The sequence below is a fragment of the Labrus mixtus genome, chromosome 5 (genome assembly GCF_963584025.1).
Source record: "Labrus mixtus chromosome 5, fLabMix1.1, whole genome shotgun sequence".
NCBI classification, from domain to species: domain Eukaryota; kingdom Metazoa; phylum Chordata; class Actinopteri; order Labriformes; family Labridae; genus Labrus; species Labrus mixtus.
Genome location: NC_083616.1, coordinates 6,748,777 through 6,765,869, shown reverse-complemented (window position 1 = coordinate 6,765,869; position 17,093 = coordinate 6,748,777). Strand labels below are relative to the sequence as shown.

The 17,093-nt window shown below is 38.3% G+C and overlaps 1 protein-coding gene across 4 annotated transcripts in view; it reads left to right on the top strand.

Moving 5' to 3' along the window:
- The first annotated feature begins 3,118 nt into the window (after positions 1 to 3,118).
- The window catches only part of pdzd2 (PDZ domain containing 2), a 59,539-nt gene continuing 45,564 nt past the window's right edge, over positions 3,119 to 17,093 (top strand). For all 4 annotated transcript variants that reach the window (XM_061037489.1, XM_061037492.1, XM_061037491.1 and 1 more), the window contains exon 1: positions 3,119 to 3,520. The gene's annotated coding sequence lies outside the window, so the exon portion shown is untranslated. The remainder of the gene's footprint in view (positions 3,521 to 17,093) is intronic.

Genomic DNA, 17,093 nt, shown 5'->3' with positions numbered 1-17,093 from the left:
TTCATTACATTGGCTTCCTGTGAGTTTTAGAATCGATTTTAAGATTTTACTCATTACTTTTAAAGCACGGATGGGGCTGGCTCCAAGCTATATAACAGAGCTACTGACACCATATGAGCCAGCCCGCAGTCTTAGATCCTCAGATGGGGGCCTCTTGGTCGTTCCAAAGTCGAGACTTAAAACTAAAGGTGACCGGGCCTTTTCAGTCAGGGCCCCTGGACTTTGGAACGACCTCCCTGAGGAGATAAGACTTGCAGATTCCCTCAATTCTTTTAAATCCCTTCTTAAAACATACTTTTACAGACTTGCTTTTATGTGATGTCGTCTTCTTAATGTCTTTTCTTACTGGTTTTATTATTTTTATCTTCTTCTACTTCTTACTGTTCTTTTATTTATGCTCTTATCTCGTATTTATGCTCATATCTTAATCTCCTCTTGTGTTTTAACTTGGTAATTTCTTATCTTACTTACTTTGTCTATTTATGTTTCATATTTATATTTACTTTGTATTTTTATTAATATTATAGTTTTGGGCTTTTTGATCCTTTAACCACTTGTTTCTATTTCTTTTACTGCTCTTACCTTCTTATTGCTGTTATCTTTTTATTTATTTTTTTCAGCTCTTTTAGTTTCTTACATATTTTTAAATCTTTGGTTCCTCTTGGTCTCAGCTCTTGTTGTTGGGCTCTTGTGTTGCCTGGGTTCTTATGATGGTTCTTGTGTTGCCTGGGTTCTTATCATGGTTCTTATCATGGTTCTTGTGATGGTCGGGTTATATATGTCTGTTGGGTATCGTGCACTTTGGGTTGTTTTCTGTTGAATTGTATTTCATTATTTTTAGTATTTTGCATCTGTTATATTCTTGCTGTTGTTAATGTTCTTCTGTGTTTGCTTTAGTTTGTTCTTGTTTTTGCTGTTTGTCAAAGCACTTTGTAAACCTGTGTTTTTAAAAGGTGCTATATAAATAAAGTTATTATTATTATTATTATAAGTTACAGTATAAAAATGACAACACGTGAGTAACTTTGAAACGGCTCACATGTTTCAGTGTGTTGTGTTCAGGATATCCTCTCTATTGTTGTATTGTTTTCAGAGGAAGAATCCTTCATGTGGTCCTGTGATGTAATCTGTGCAGTCATCCAAAGTGTGAGTTCACTTTTTGTCCACTAGGTGACAGCTCTGTTCACTCTCTTACTGTACTCCTATCTATACCATGGAGAGAAGGAGTATACTGTGTCTCTGTGTTGTGTTGTCAATGATTCAGATTTAAGACTGACAGGTATCTCACCTGTAAAAATGTTCTTCATTTGAGAGAAGTTTCACATATTTACTGATCAACAGACTCCTCCTTCACCATAAACTCTGCTGAATGATGGAGACATACAGAAAAATAATTGGATATGAAAATGTATGTCTGCACTGACTGAAGAGTTCTTCAGACAAAGCTTTTAACATGTATAAAGTAATGATAACCTGATGGAAATGAACCCGTTCATACATGAATTAGTGAATAACAGAGCAGTTTTATACTTTTGTTACTTCTGTGGACATGCAAAGTGTTTTCCTTTTATTATTCATAATAAAATAATACCAATAATTCATCATTTTGAGGAAGTTACAGAACTGTCCACATGAGTGACATCATGCAGCACTGTAACATAAAAAATATTCTTTTTTTAAAGGCATAAACAAAATGTATATTTATTTTTTCTTTTAATACACATTTTCATTTTGTCACATGTGCGCTGAGATGGAGAGATTTGAGTTTAAACTTGAGCTCTTTCTATAGAAACACATTAAATGAATCTGATGGGATAAAACCCTGCAAGTTATATTTGAAAATAATTGACTCACTGAAAAAGAAAAAGCTCAACATCAAACATTTTCCAGAACAACAAAGTCTCCATTTTAATATGAATTGTTCTTGAAATATAGCCAGGTTATTAATGATGATTTTCTCTAAACATAAAATCAGTAATTACATGTTTAAAATGATATTGCTCTTGTTAGTTGATGTTAAAAAAAAAGATCACCTGGGAGTGTCTTCTAGATTTGTAAGATACTCCTGAGCTTCACAACATTTCTGACTTTTTATTATTGGTCATCCTGATTCGGAAGAACATTTTCGTACACTTACTACAGCTGGCCAGCGGGTGGCGCTGTACGGGATGACCTTCTTATGTCCACTGAAGTGGCTGATGTGAAATCATTCTATCAAAACCCACATATGTAGAAAATAAGAAGCAAAGCCTCAATGAGATTTAAACTCTCATGTACAAGAGTGTCCTGCCAAAACAGGCAGCAGCACAATGTAACAAGTGACATAAAACACAGATCAACATATCCTGAGTCACAGAGCAGGAAGTTATTACCTTAAACAAATGAGATAATAATGTTCTGCACACATCATTATTATATTGTGTGTACAATAACATGTGCGCATATCTTGTTGAGAAAAAAGTATCTTGTGCGCACATAATAAATAAAATCACTTTATGCTTTATGGGGCTCTGGGGATTCAAAAACTGAAACTTTATCCCCGTTTCCACCAAGCGGTCCGGTTTGGTTCAGTATAGTTTGGTTCTCTTTGGTACCCTGAACTTGTTTGTGTTTCCACAGCCAACTGTACCCTTATTTGGTAAGTGGAGGGTAAGCCAGATGGAGATAGCCACTCTGAAATAGTGACATAGCAGCAAAACACAGTATAGCCCGATATTAATTAAGTTACACCAAAAAGAAGAAAGGGACACAGTAAACAAGCGACCCTTTAAAGTCGGATCAGTACCCTTGGCACCCCAACATAAAATAAATAAATGTACATTGTGTGCACAAGATAAAATACCTTCTTTTTTTTTTTTTTTTACAACATTTGGGACTTCAGTGTCTCCGTAGTTTTGTCTCTTTAAATTTCAGTCTGTGGTATTTTAAAACCTAGAGTAGCGGTAGTTCCCACTGGTCCTGAACGTAGCACCATGTCCTGGACGTGGGCGGGGATAGAAATCCTGGATGTGGGCGGAGCTACACCACCACTTGGATGGGAGGAAGTGATGGTTCGGAGGCGGAGTCGTACACAAAAAATAGCCTCCTCACCAAACTGTGGACATGTAGGCTCCGCCCTCCGGCCGCAGACAGACTCCGAATGAAAGCCCATCACAAAGTCTGTGACCGCGATACCTGCGGACAAACACACACACACACACACACAACACACTAATGACTGTAAATCAACACTTTTATCCGCTTCTGTGATCAGTTTCCCTGCGCTGGATTTCTCCTGGATGCAGTTTAAAAGTCTGGACACACTTTTTTTTCTCTCTCCAGGCTGCAGCTCTGCTCTACTTCATTCCCGCACGGATTTAATCGCTAAGACGCTTTAATAAACTGTGGATGTGTGATTGTCGGAGGAATAACTAACCTCAGTATCTAATTCAAATTTAAAAAAACCTGGAAAACATGGAGTATTTTGATGTTTTGACCTGGAATCGGGAGCCTTGGAGCTGCAGGACCATGTAGCTCAGAGGTACGTCTGCTCTGCTTTTTACTTTAATGACATTTTTACAGATGGAACATGTGGGAATATGAAATTACTGTCACTTTACACAGGCCTACACAGACTATGTTCATATCAAATAGCCTGAAGTGTTGGGAGACAGAGGTGGAGATATTATTAGGATGCAGTTTAATTACAGTCATGACGACAACAGCTCTGACCCAAAACAAGAAGTCTGCTCGGTTTCGTTCGGCTTGTATCCTACAAATGAAATTACTTTTTCAAATCAGAAATTTGTCAGATTTTTTGCCACCATAACAGCCAAAAAGTGTTATGAACTCCAACCTTGCCTTGCTTTTTTAGCCCCATTCTTGTGTTTTCCTCCCCCTCCTGATATAGCCTACATTAATCCAACACTGGCTCTAAGCGATATTTTCTGCTTTTATGTGATTTTTTTTTTTTTTTGTTGTATTTTTAATCTTATTATTGCATTGAGAATGTAACAAGAGGAACAAAAAAAAAAAGGTTAAACGAGGCATCTGTAAACATCATGAATAAACCCACTCAAACTAAAGGTGTTGTGTGCAGTTTGGACATGATTTTTTTTTGATGATCAAAACTGTTGAGTTAGAAATTAAAAAGTAGAAAGTAGATCAGATCTGCACCTGTATTTCTGTCAGACTGTTGTGACTCTGTCAGGACTAAAATGATGTGAACTTCTCTCTGTAGAAATCCTCTCTCTCTGCAGTCACAGTTTCTCTCACATGCTCTTTTGGCTGCAGCTTCAACATGACTTCACTTTGAAATAATGTGATAGCTTTTACATGTAGCTGCAGCCTCCCAACAGACACCAGCGGTATTTAGTTTAACACAGAGACTATAGAGGCTGTAGTCCTTGTCACAGCGACCATGGGTTCTAATCCAACCCCAGCCCTTTGCTCCTCGTCACCCCCCCTCTCTCCTCCCTACATTTCCTGTCTCTCTTCAGCTGTCCTAATAAATGCAACTATCACAGTTTTATACAGACATACGGGTCTGAAGTCTGAGCAAAGGAAATTATATTTGCCTTCATCATTTGTTGATTCTCTAAAAAACAATATTGAAATAGTCTTTCACACTTAATCATCATTTAGTACCCCCCCCCCCCCCCCCCCCCCCCCCTCCCCCCCAACGCACACATACACGTGAAAGTGTGATGCATACACCCACAGTTTTTTTTCCTATTACATCCAGGTCTAATTTTTCTCTGGTGAAATACATGAAGCATCAGATCTTGAAATCCCCCAATTCTCTCACAGTTTTGTTGAGAAAGTAGCTACGTCTGGTGTCTATGGCCAATATTAAGAACCGCTGTGTCTGTTGAGTGCTGGTTTATATTTCAGCACTCAAAAGTACTACACCGTCATAGTACTTTCACTTTTGCGAGAAACTCCTGAAAAACTCCTGAAGTTTTCAGGGTGAGCTGCATGTGTAAACACAAACAGACTTCATCCAGAGTTTCTCCCTGGCAGCCCCCTAGTCATTTTTTGCGCAGGAAGTCAGAGTGAGCTGATGTGAGAACGCAGAAGGACGTTATCAGGAGAATTAACCTTGAGCGAGTGGGTGCTGATTTTTATTCCCTGCAGTCAGTGCAAACCGACTGTCAGCACGCAACCGGTACGAGCTCTGTGCATGTAAACTGCTGCATTATCTTTTCTGTTCACCAGTACGTTCTTCTCCACTCTTTGATATTGTGATTCTGTTGAACTGTATACATGTAGCATTAATATAAAGGCACATATTCCCATCATGGCTTGGATAGCGCAGGGGTTCCCAAACTTTTCAGCTATACCCCCAAAATAAGGGGACCAGAGACTGGGGACCACCTCTGTCCCAGGAGGTGGCTAAGGCATGCAACAGAATACAATCTAAAAAACATACGTTTATTGTAAACACTAATTTATCATAAGAAAGGCTAGAAGGAGATTACAAGTAATTAAGACGTTAGCACTGAGTGGTCAAAACTCCCTCATGGTGGCTCGCGCCCCCTGGGGGGTCCCGACCCCCGCTATGGGAATCACTGGTATAGTGGACTCTGTCTCTTCATCCACTATTTCCACGTCTTTCTTTTTACGTCATGTCTTGCCTCAAGAAACCCTTCACCCCCTTCCTGTCTGACAGAGTTAGCCCCCCCGCTGTGAGGTGCATATGTGAACAACCAGGTCAGGAGGATTTCAGGGGCAGTCCTCCTGAAATTCTCTGGACATTTTTAGGAGTGCATGTGTGAAAACGGCTTAAGAGAATCAGTGTTAAAAAGCAACACTTACATCCTCACTGAGTTGGATGAAAGTTTCTCTGTTTAACTCAGGTTTGGTCTCCACCAGCTCGTGAGAGAAAAGTCTCTTTAAAAGCTCCACGGTGTTCACCGGCTGCTCTCTCCCTGTGTCTGTCTGCAGGACAGGTACATTCATAATACAAGAGATTCATAAGAGATGTTTCACTCAAAGCAGATGCTGTTGCTGCTAGACTTCAAGCCCATCAGACCCATGTGTCGTCTGTGAAACCAAATCGATTAACTAAAACAGGCTGAAAACTTCTGTAGGGCTGCAGACACTTTTTAATCAGTGTTGATGACAAAAAGCAAACAGTGCATGCTGAGGCAGCTACAGAATCATCCCAAAAACACACAAAAGTGAGAAGTTCTTCACAATTAAAAAGAAAATGTAAAATTCTCTGTTAGACACAATGTTTTATGATTTGTGTGGAACAGCACTGAATGGGTTTCTAGGATCTGGTAGGTCTATCCTTGTGTGTGTGTCAGTGTGTGTGAGTGTGTGTGTGTGTGTGTGTGTTATAGAAATGGAAAGGCTGGGAGCAGAGTGTAGATATTAAACATCTGCTTCATGTTGAGTTCTGCTAAAATCTTTAGCTGTCCGGATCAGAGCGGGCCACAAAGGCTCGGCTGGGTTAAAGGAAAACTTCACATTTCTTTCTTGTTGATCTCAAAATGCCCTCCAGGAGACGATATGATACAACATTAAATTAGTTTTGAAATCTGAAAAGTTGCTTAATTTCAACTGTTGTGTTTTTGGGATGAAGTGCACAGTATGGGGTTAAGTATGATTATTGTGACAGATGTTGTGACATGAATCCAGAAAATTGTCTTTTTTACAGCACAGTTTTTACTTTCACAAAAAATAAATTGTTTATTGACTATCTTCTTTTTTTTTTCATCTGTAAATTAGATTTGTAGTCCAGCTCATCTCTGCAGCAGCTCTGTGACTCATTATTCTGCTGTTTAGTCACAGTGACCATTCTTGAACAAACAGCTGCAGCCTCTGGATGTTACACTGGTCCACATTAGAACTTAGCTGTTGTTTTAATTAAACCTTGACTAACAAAAAAACATTTAGAAGGTCTGCAGCTGGTGAAGTAAAATACATGAGTGCAAAGGAATTCTGTAAATATTTGTGGTTATTTAAGATGAAGACATTTAGAGTCTGAAACTTTAGGTTTAGACTGACATTTATTCTTAAGGAGCTGCCTGCATCCCGGGTTTTGCTTCCTGTTGTCTTCCCTCCTGTAGATATTATTATTATGATTCCTGATCCTCACACCAGGGTGGCTGATTTACTACCGAGCATGCTCCTGATTGATGTCCAGTCAAATGAAAATTAATTAAACCAAATGCAACTGTGTGTTGTTAAATAACAAAAAGATGACCTTAGATTCATCAGGATACCAGATTATAAAACTTTGATGATAGTAAGAAATTAAATCATCTTAAAAACGGCGTAAATGATTTTTAAGATCATAGTGCTTCTTAAGAAGTTAGCTATGATAACGATTGTTTGTCTCTATGAGCATGCATTTACTTTTACAATTTCTTCTACGTGTGCGTCGTGAACAGTAGTGTTGGCTCGTTTCAACATCCGTTATGGCTGTTTCCTGTTTGCATTTGTCTGTCCGGTATAGTGGTTGTGTTTAGCGTTTTTGCAAAGCGTTTTGGATATGCAATCTGTCTGACACCTCCCAGCCACGGGACTGTGACTGTGGACAGTACCCTTAAATTTGATTAATTCAGACCACTGAAGCTTAATGTTGAGTCAAATGAAACTGTCTTGAGCTCAGAATGAGTTCTGTGTTTGTTGTCACATAAAGAGAAATCATCCTGAACGACATGAAGAGGAGGAGAATGATTATAACAAACACAAAGTGACTCAGTTTACATGTGGGTATGTCAGTGTTGTTTTTAGACTTTAGAGAAATGTTCCTCTATCCTTTAAATCTGAGACGTTTCAGGAGACATTCATTCAGAGACAGCAGGCAGCAGGCTCACAGGGAGGGACACTGATCACTTCAGTCAGTCAGAAAAACATGTTTCTACAAGTTCATTCTTTAAGGGGAGTGATGTCTGAGCAGAGCAGAAAGCAAAACAAGACCTGCACGCAAAGAAGCTCCCGTCTGAAGGATTTATTAAGGGACGATTTGAGCCAACATGCTCTTCCTCAGACTTCAGCTGAGTAGACATAAATATCAACCTCTCATCTTTAAACCTCAAATCATGTTTTATACATTCAGATCAGTTATTTTCAAATGCTCTGTCATCTAACAGAATTAGAGCCCGACCGATTCACCACCCCCACACAAGAATATCGGCCGATATTAGCGGTACCGATATCGGCTGATTTTATCGCAGATATGTGCCGACATAACTAGATTCATTCTCCAGTCAAATAGCATTCCATTTGTATTGCCAACAGGGTACCCCATGCACAGCCTGTACGTTCTCAAGTGTGCATGGAAACAGGAACATACCATGAAAAACAAATACATTATCCGTGGCACACTAAAAATAGCCTTACTGTATTTTATTGTGAGCTAACAAAGCGTTTCACCTGTAGCTTCCTCAGGTCCCCCCAGCACAATCACAGGACATACACAGGTGTGTTAAATACAAATGGTCACATGACCAATCATCACATTAAACCATAGACTGTAAATATTACTTGACAAAGCCTGAGTGACGTCACCGTCTAAATCTAACTTTTACATTCAAACAGCTCGTTATATTCAGCTTTGAGAAAAACTACTTTATTCTCAAAATGCCTAGAATGTCTTCCTCTTCTGATTTGTTTTCAGTCTATCCTCTTAAAGACAAAAAAGGAATAAAACAATCCCCCTCCTCATGTTTTGCCTCTTGCCTGTCTCACGCGGCCACTGTTCTTGTTCCTTCACATTGCCTTGTTGTGTATTCAGGCTACATGTTAATAGAAAAGCTGATATCTTTAAGCCTCACAAAGTGTTTCTATAGAAATGATTGTACTCCGACTAAACATGATCAGATTCTGTAATCACTGCTCTCCCATCATGTCGTGTTGCTACATGTTGGACCTCAGAGATCCTGTTTCCTCCTCAATGCAAATAAACACAGTTTCCCCCGAAGGTCTGATAAGTGAAGGTGAAAACAAGATGGCTTAAGGTGGAAATGTTTCAGTTTGAACTTGATACAACTTGTTGTAACCCTGCAGCTGCATGATTCCAGCTGATGACAGCGACAGGAGATAAGAGAAACATAATGCAAACAGCTGGATACAGATGTGCAATCATTCTGTTCTCTATTGAGCTTCTCAGAGTTGCTGATGTAAACCATGAGAGAAGTGGCATGTTTGTTTATTAGCAGCATCATTGTTCACAGGGCTGCTGGAGCAACAACGTGTGAGCAAACTGAGGGCCTGATTCACAAAAGGATGTCAATGCTTTTGTGCTCTCTAAACCTGCAAATGAGTCAAACAGACAAAGTCTAATTCACAAAACACGCTCAAAGGGTTAAACGCTGCGCTGCAGAGTAAACAGTGTCGATGTGAGTTGTGTTGTTACTTCGAGTCGTCCATTCAGGGAGGAAGTTTTCTTTGAAACAGTGAAACTTCAAATTTTTTAAATTGTGGTCTCTCAATAAAGTTTGAAAAGTTGCCCCTCCCCTCCTATTAGCTCATCATCTTTCTGTGGACAGAACTGAGCTCCGTCAGCGTGAGAGTGCAGCTCTGTGCAGAGTGAAGGTGCAGAGAGCTTTTCTCCACATTCAGACACAAGACAAGAGCGAACTGCACGGAGCAGGAAACAGTTTTTGGGTGTGTTTGATGGATATCATGAGTGCTATATGATATATCATCTGTTACCAGGACAACAGCACACAACTTGATGATTGCAGGTAAAAACACTTAAAAAATGCAGTTTCACGTTAAAGAACAACTTTTCTCTGATGCTTGTCAGCAGGGGGCCGCAGGTTGAGCTGCTGTCAACTTTAGCTAACGGACTGACTCACATCCTTCTTTAGGTTCAATATAGTTTGATGATGATAAGAAAGTAATAGGCTAGAAAGGTTTTCATGTTCTTCTGAATGTCAGCACTTCTGGAAAGCTCTGGTAATTGAGCATCTTACTAATAAAACATGAGACTCATATCGGCTGGTGAAAGAGGCTTTTGTTGGATTGAGCTGAAATAAGGAAACAATAGTCGAGGTTTACTAATAAAGATCTGAGTCAGATTAAAGTGACGTAACTCAAGAGTGAAGTGCTGCAGTACACAGTAATGTTGTCAACATTTTTGATGACTTTTCTGATAAGTTTCTGTTATTTTTAATGATTGATAGTATAGAAAAGTACCATAACTTAAAAAACAACACTTAATTCATACAACAGGTGCATAGATGGGGAATGAATCCATCAAAAATGCAGACAAACTCAGCGACAGTGTGCGGGAGTTTGCCTGAAATGTTTCCGTAATTAAAAACAGGAAATGATGCAATGTTGGCTTCCAAGGACTTTTATTTTTGTTTCCGTGGTATCAAACAGGTAAACATATTGTTTGATTTTAACTAGAATCATATTGAAGTTAAGAAATCTGGTATTTTGACAACCCTAGTAGACACACACACACACACGCACACACACACACAGTTAATGCTGAACTTTTATTCATGGACAGGTCGATCACTACAGAGTCTCGGATGTGTTGGTTGTGTGATGAGCCACAGTGAGGTGAATCTTCTCTGCAGGAACAGACTGAATGTGCTCAGTGTGCACCACGCTCACATAAACTGCTGACAGCAGGTCAGCTCGGCCTCAAACAATAAATATCTGTAATCCTCGGCAGGTTCCAGAGAGCCCGACCCCTCAGAGCCCGGAAACAGTCCACCCCCCCATACAAACCACAGACTGTTACTATTGATCTGTTACTGAACATAGAATAGAATGTCTTTATTGTCATTATACAATTGTACAACAAAATTATTTGGCTTCACCTTTAAAGTGCACACACATACAAGCATCTGCAACATGATCTGTTACTGAACATGATCTGTTACTGAACATGATCTGTTACTGAACATTGATTTGTTACTGAACATGATTTGTTACTAAACATTGATCTGTTACTGAACATTGATCTGTTACTGAACATTGATCTGTTACTGAACATGATCTGTTACTTAACATGATCTGTTACTGAACATTGATTTGTTACTGAACATGATTTGTTACTGAACATTGATCTGTTACTGAACATGATCTGTTACTTAACATGATCTGTTACTGAACATTGATTTGTTGCTGAACATGATCTGTTACTGAACATTGATTTGTTACTGAACATTGATTTGTTACTGAACATGATTTGTTACTGAACATTGATCTGTTACTGAACATGATCTGTTACTTAACATGATCTGTTACTGAACATTGATTTGTTACTGAACATGATTTGTTACTGAACATGATTTGTTACTGAACATGATCTGTTACTGAACATGATTTGTTACTGAACATGATCTGTTACTGAACATGATCTGTTACTATTGATCTGTTACTGAACATGATCTGTTACTATTGATCTGTTACTGAACATGATCTGTTACTATTGATCTGTTACTGAACATGATCTGTTACTATTGATCTGTTACTGAACATGATCTGTTACTATTGATCTGTTACTGAACATGATCTGTTACTGAACATGATTTGTTACTGAACATGATCTGTTACTGAACATGATTTGTTACTGAACATTGATTTGTTACTGAACATGATCTGTTACTATTGATCTGTTACTGAACATGATCTGTTACTGAACATGATTTGTTACTGAACATGATTTGTTACTAAACATTGATCTGTTACTGAACATGATCTTTTAACTGAACATGATCTGTTACTGAACATGATCTGTTACTGAACATGATCTTTTAACTGAACATGATCTGTTACTAAACATTGATCTGTTACTGAACATTGATCTGTTACTGAACATGATCTGTTACTGAACATGATCTTTTAACTGAACATGATCTGTTACTGAACATGATCTTTTAACTGAACATGATCTGTTACTGAACATGATCTTTTAACTGAACATGATCTGTTACTGAACATGATCTTTTAACTGAACATGATCTGTTACTGAACATGATCTGTTACTGAACATGATCTTTTAACTGAACATGATCTGTTACTGAACATGATCTGTTACTGAACATTGATCTGTTACTGAACATGATCTGTTACTGAACATTGATCTGTTACTGAACATGATCTGTTACTGAACATTGATCTGTTACTGAACATGATCTGTTACTGAACATGATCTGTTACTGAACATGATCTGTTACTGAACATTGATCTGTTACTATTGATCTGTTACTGAACATGATATGTTACTGAACATGATCTGTTAAAAACTGGGAACAATAATGTGGTTTATTACAGAGCTTTAAAATGTCTGTTGTGTTTTAATCCTTTTGAGCTGTTACGTAACTGTCTTTGAATAATTAAGAAGTCTGCTGTAAAGTAAAAATGAGACGTTTCACAATGTTGTCACAGAAATCCTCTCCATGCCCTGCGGTGTGATGTGCTAATGTGTTTGTTATGTAAATTGTGACAGGTTGTTCCCTGTCGTCTTATGAGGAACCTTTGGTTCATTTAAACTTTGGCGCCCCCTGTGGACAAAGCTGTTTGTCATATCTCTTTACATAGTTATCATTTGTAAGTCGTCTTATAAACCTCACCCTGCTTTCTTTGATCTGTCAAACATATCGACCATTGAGAATTCATTCAATTCATGTTGAAAATGTAAATGAAAAAACAAATCCAGCTTCGAGCTTACATTGCATCACTTGTTCTGACACTGACCCTGCAGCAGCGTTTACAGGCATTAAAAATAAATACACTGAGATATTAATTCTTCATGCTGATGGTCTGGTTTGTTTTTTAGGCTTATGAAGAGGCAGCGGTATTACTTTCAGTCTGTTTCATCACCACCTAAAAACTCCACACAGGAGCTTTAAGAAGAGGATGTAATGAATGAACTCTGATTGGAGGGTTACATCAAAGTAAAGAGCGATAACTTTACAGTGTATGTGTTTTGTATTCATGGACTTTATTCTGGTGATAGCAGTGATGATCTTTATTAAAACAGTTTTTTGAAGCAGTTAGGGGGGCAAACTGCGAGATGATAACGAATGACATTTATATCTTTACTCTTTTTGCTGCTGGTTAATTGGTTAAAGCTGCTGCGCTGAGTTTCTGTTTGGTCCCTTTATGCCCACCACATGCAGATCTCTATCCTCAGGTGTTTTCTGATCAGGTCCGGTTTTGGGGGGTTTTTCATTTTGGATCAGGTCTCTGCATGCTGTGATGTTGAAGGTTTTGTATTGCTCTGGTGTATTTGGATCTGATCCACAGTAATGATTCCGTCTGCGTTGCTTAAACTTCAGTGTTGCATCACAAAAAGTTATTTGTTGGGAAACAGCAGTCTGCTTTGGTAAAATCACATAATCGCTTTTTTATTTATAAGGCCTGACTAATCTTTGTTCCTAGTCGTTTTCTCTTTACATTTATTTTTGCAGTGTTGTCTCTCAAATGTGATATCTAAATAATGTTTAAATGATAAATTATTCAATCCAGATTGCTTTTCTTTTGGGATCATTCCCTCCTTTGATCCTTAAAAAAAAATTTCTGTTAAATAAATAATTTATGGCCTTCAGAATTGAACCAAAAAAAAACTACTTAGAGAGAACGAGAGAGAGACCCTGTTAATATAATCACATATTTCCAACAGTTATCAAAACAAGATACAGCTTTACATTTATAATTGTAACAGGACGTCATGTAAATTATACATCGTCTGTAAACATGTTCTCTGTTCTGTTTCTGTTTCACTGTTCGTCTTCACTACAGTCTATACTCAAGAGTTCGTTTTCATCGGGGGTGGGGGTGAGGTAGCAGAGAGAATCACTCCCATCGTTCTCCGCCGGCTTCACCGTCATCTTTTGTTATTGTTTTGATCAAGAGCCCCCTGGCGGTGGAACTCACATACTGTGTGTTTTGTTAAAGTTTTGATAAGAGCTGGAAAAAAAAACATTTTTTTTTTTCATAATCTAAAAATATTTGCAAACTATTTCAACACTTAATGTATCAGGGCCTTTAATTGAGAATTACATTTATTTGTCATAAAAGCAACACCAGACTAGTTAAAGGGACTGGACATTAGATTGGGCTGTGCTTTTATTTGAAGTTTTACGGTAAACGTACTTCTGATATTAATCAAAGTACCGGTGTAGACAATGGAGGACCAGTTCCTCAGAGTTAAGAGGGTCAGGTATTTTAACGGCTTCAAAGTCTCCTAAATTTCCTAAATGTGTTACCCAAATAATCCGGTCAAAGTCTGTTGTCGAGACATTTTGGGGAAAAATGTTCAGAACGATCACTGATTCTTTTACTGCAGACACACACCAACAAGGCTGTGACGTCAGTAAGCCAATCCAAGATGTGATCCACAGATTTATTTATGAAGTGTAAACACCTCAAAGGTTTCACCAATATCAACTGGATTATTAATTTGAAAACAACACAAGCAGCCTCCATACTGAATAAAAAGAGTGATTCAGTCATTAGTTACAGAGAAAACAGTCATCCACCGTGTAAAAAATAACAGACCTCATTCACAAACAATGCGTCCGCACAAATCTGTTGTTTAAACCGTTAGTACGAACATTTGATGCACAAATTAATACGTTCTGACATGAATTTGTTCTTCGTCTGCGATCAAAGTAAGAACTTCTTCAGACCATGCGTACGCACAAATGATGAAGGACCTGCTTTCACAAAAAATATAAACATACTCCCTTTAACTAAATGTACAACATATTAAAAATACATTCAGTAAAAAAAGCCTTTAATAGTTAATAGTAAAATAATTTCAACCATGAATTTACAAATGTATTGACTAAATGTATTAAACCAAGAAGTTGACGCCTTTTCATCCTTATTTTACTTAAAATCTTTAATTGAAGAGTTTACAATCAAGAATATGAAAATGTTCATATTGAAATGGAACAGTTGCGGGCGCACGTCTGTTAATTTAGAATGATTCTGATTCACTGATATACTCGAGGTGTTGAGAACAAAATTGGCCGGCGCGCATGTGTCATGAATCGGACGGTGAATTTTGTATATGCACTTATTTTATGCGCAGAGCAAGAACATTTCTAAGTCTATATTAGTGAATGAGGCTCAATGTCTTCTATAAAAAGGAGATAACTGAGCTCTGGTGTTTTTAAAATGATTCCAAACATGTGTTGAAGTAGGTGATACCAGCTGATTGAAGTGTTTTTTTTGGGGGGTTTTTTCACCTTTGTTTTGGCAAATGTTCCCCACTAAGACACAGAAGTCTGTTATATGAGGGAGTTCTGGCTGAGATGGCAGCACAGAAAGTTTCTCATACAGAACAAACAACAGCCTGAATCAGACTATAGCATTATTGTGAGTGTTTCCTCCTGTAATCTGTAACAATGTGACATTTTGGATGCACTAAAACGGGGGCTTTTTCTAATCTTCAGCCATATGGCGCCCAGGAGAAGAGCATGGTGGAGGGGGAGGGGATCAGACATTTAGGTCAGCCTAACCACGAACAAAGAGTGGAGGAATAATCCGCATGTCAAACTAAAGGTAAAGAAATGTTTTCACCCAAAAAGCGCTGTCTATGGCTAGCCTTTCCAATCTGTTGTTCTCTGTGTGGAGGTCACTCAGACACCCTGAGTGGTTCCTCAAAGCCACACCGGATACCTCCACACTGTTCTGTACCAGAGCAGAACCAAACCTTCAATAACTCTTCACTTAGGATATGAAAAAGCTTTTAATTTAATTTATTAAAAAAAGATTTGACTGTCTCTGACAATACAGAGAGAAACAAAACAAAAAAACACAACATAAAGTCAAACTGCCACCTCAAGTAAAGAGAAGAAGCCTGTGTCCATGTGAGTCCAAATGATGATGGCAATGTCCCTAAATGTTTTGATGGTCAGTTTTGGAGTCTGACAGACCAAGAAAGAGCAAGGTCAAGGGAGGGTGGAGGTCATGGCAGGATTCAAAAGCATCAAAATACAGTACAGTTCAAGATATCACAGAGTACATTATAGCGTAATGCAAAGTAGTAGTGTGAAAGGAAACAGAGTCATATAACCATTTTTGTAAAAGAAGGAGGAGAAGCAGACTAACATTCACTCAGGATAACTCTTTTTGCTACAACCAAACTAAAAATATGGTTGTTTGTCTCTAAACCATTAAAATCACGTCCAGCGACATTGTGCTTATAAACTCATGTCAGGAGGGAACTATAGTGATGACACATTTGCATGTTGCAAGGTGAGCCAAATGGCTAAACTTGATACTTGATATTTTCTTTACTTCAACTCAAGGGATTTGCAACTCTTTCCTTTACGTTTTTAAGTTTTCTCAGCTTTTCTTTAGAGTAATGTGTCCATCTAACTTCCATCAGGCCTGATGAAGATCTAGTGCCAAGACTTTGTCAATACATTTTTAAATGTGTGTAAAAAAACAGCGTGTAGGATATTGCTTGACATTTGAAGACAGTGTCATGTAGAATTCAGAAAATAACGTATTTCATATTTTGTACTTCAGAAATAGAAATCCCACCTGGTGGTAATTAAATGGTAAGTTACGACAAAATGCAGTTTGGCTCTTGTAAAATGTAGAAACTTGCCTTGCTTCACTTTTGCACAAAACCTCTGACAATCTTCTGAAGTTTTCACTCTGGACTTTATCCATAGTTTCTTCTTAGAGCCCACGAGAATTTTCTCTGCAGAAAGTCTAAGTGAGCTGCTGTGAGAACACAGGATATAACGTATTTAAACGGCTGCATTATGTACTATATTATATATAACTACTTAATTATAGCGTCATATAACTGACTCTGTTGCCTTGTTCATAACTTTCTCGTCGTTCTTTCTTCATCACGTCCTTCAACCCCCCCCCCCCCCCCACCCCCCCCCCCTCCTGACAGACCGGGATAGTCTCCCGCTGTGATATGGGTGAATGACCAGATCAGGAGGATTTCAGGGGAAGTCCTCTCGATATTTTCAGGATATGCATATGTGAAAACAGCTTTAGAGGACACATTCATCCTAAAAGAATCGCTAAAACTGTGCAACAAACTTCATCTAGCTCTGACTAAATCTGTGTGAGACAGATATGAGTGATTCAAATCACAAGTACAACCGAAAACAAAAGGACAACCTGACCCTGATGTCCCTCATGGCCGGCTGTTTCTT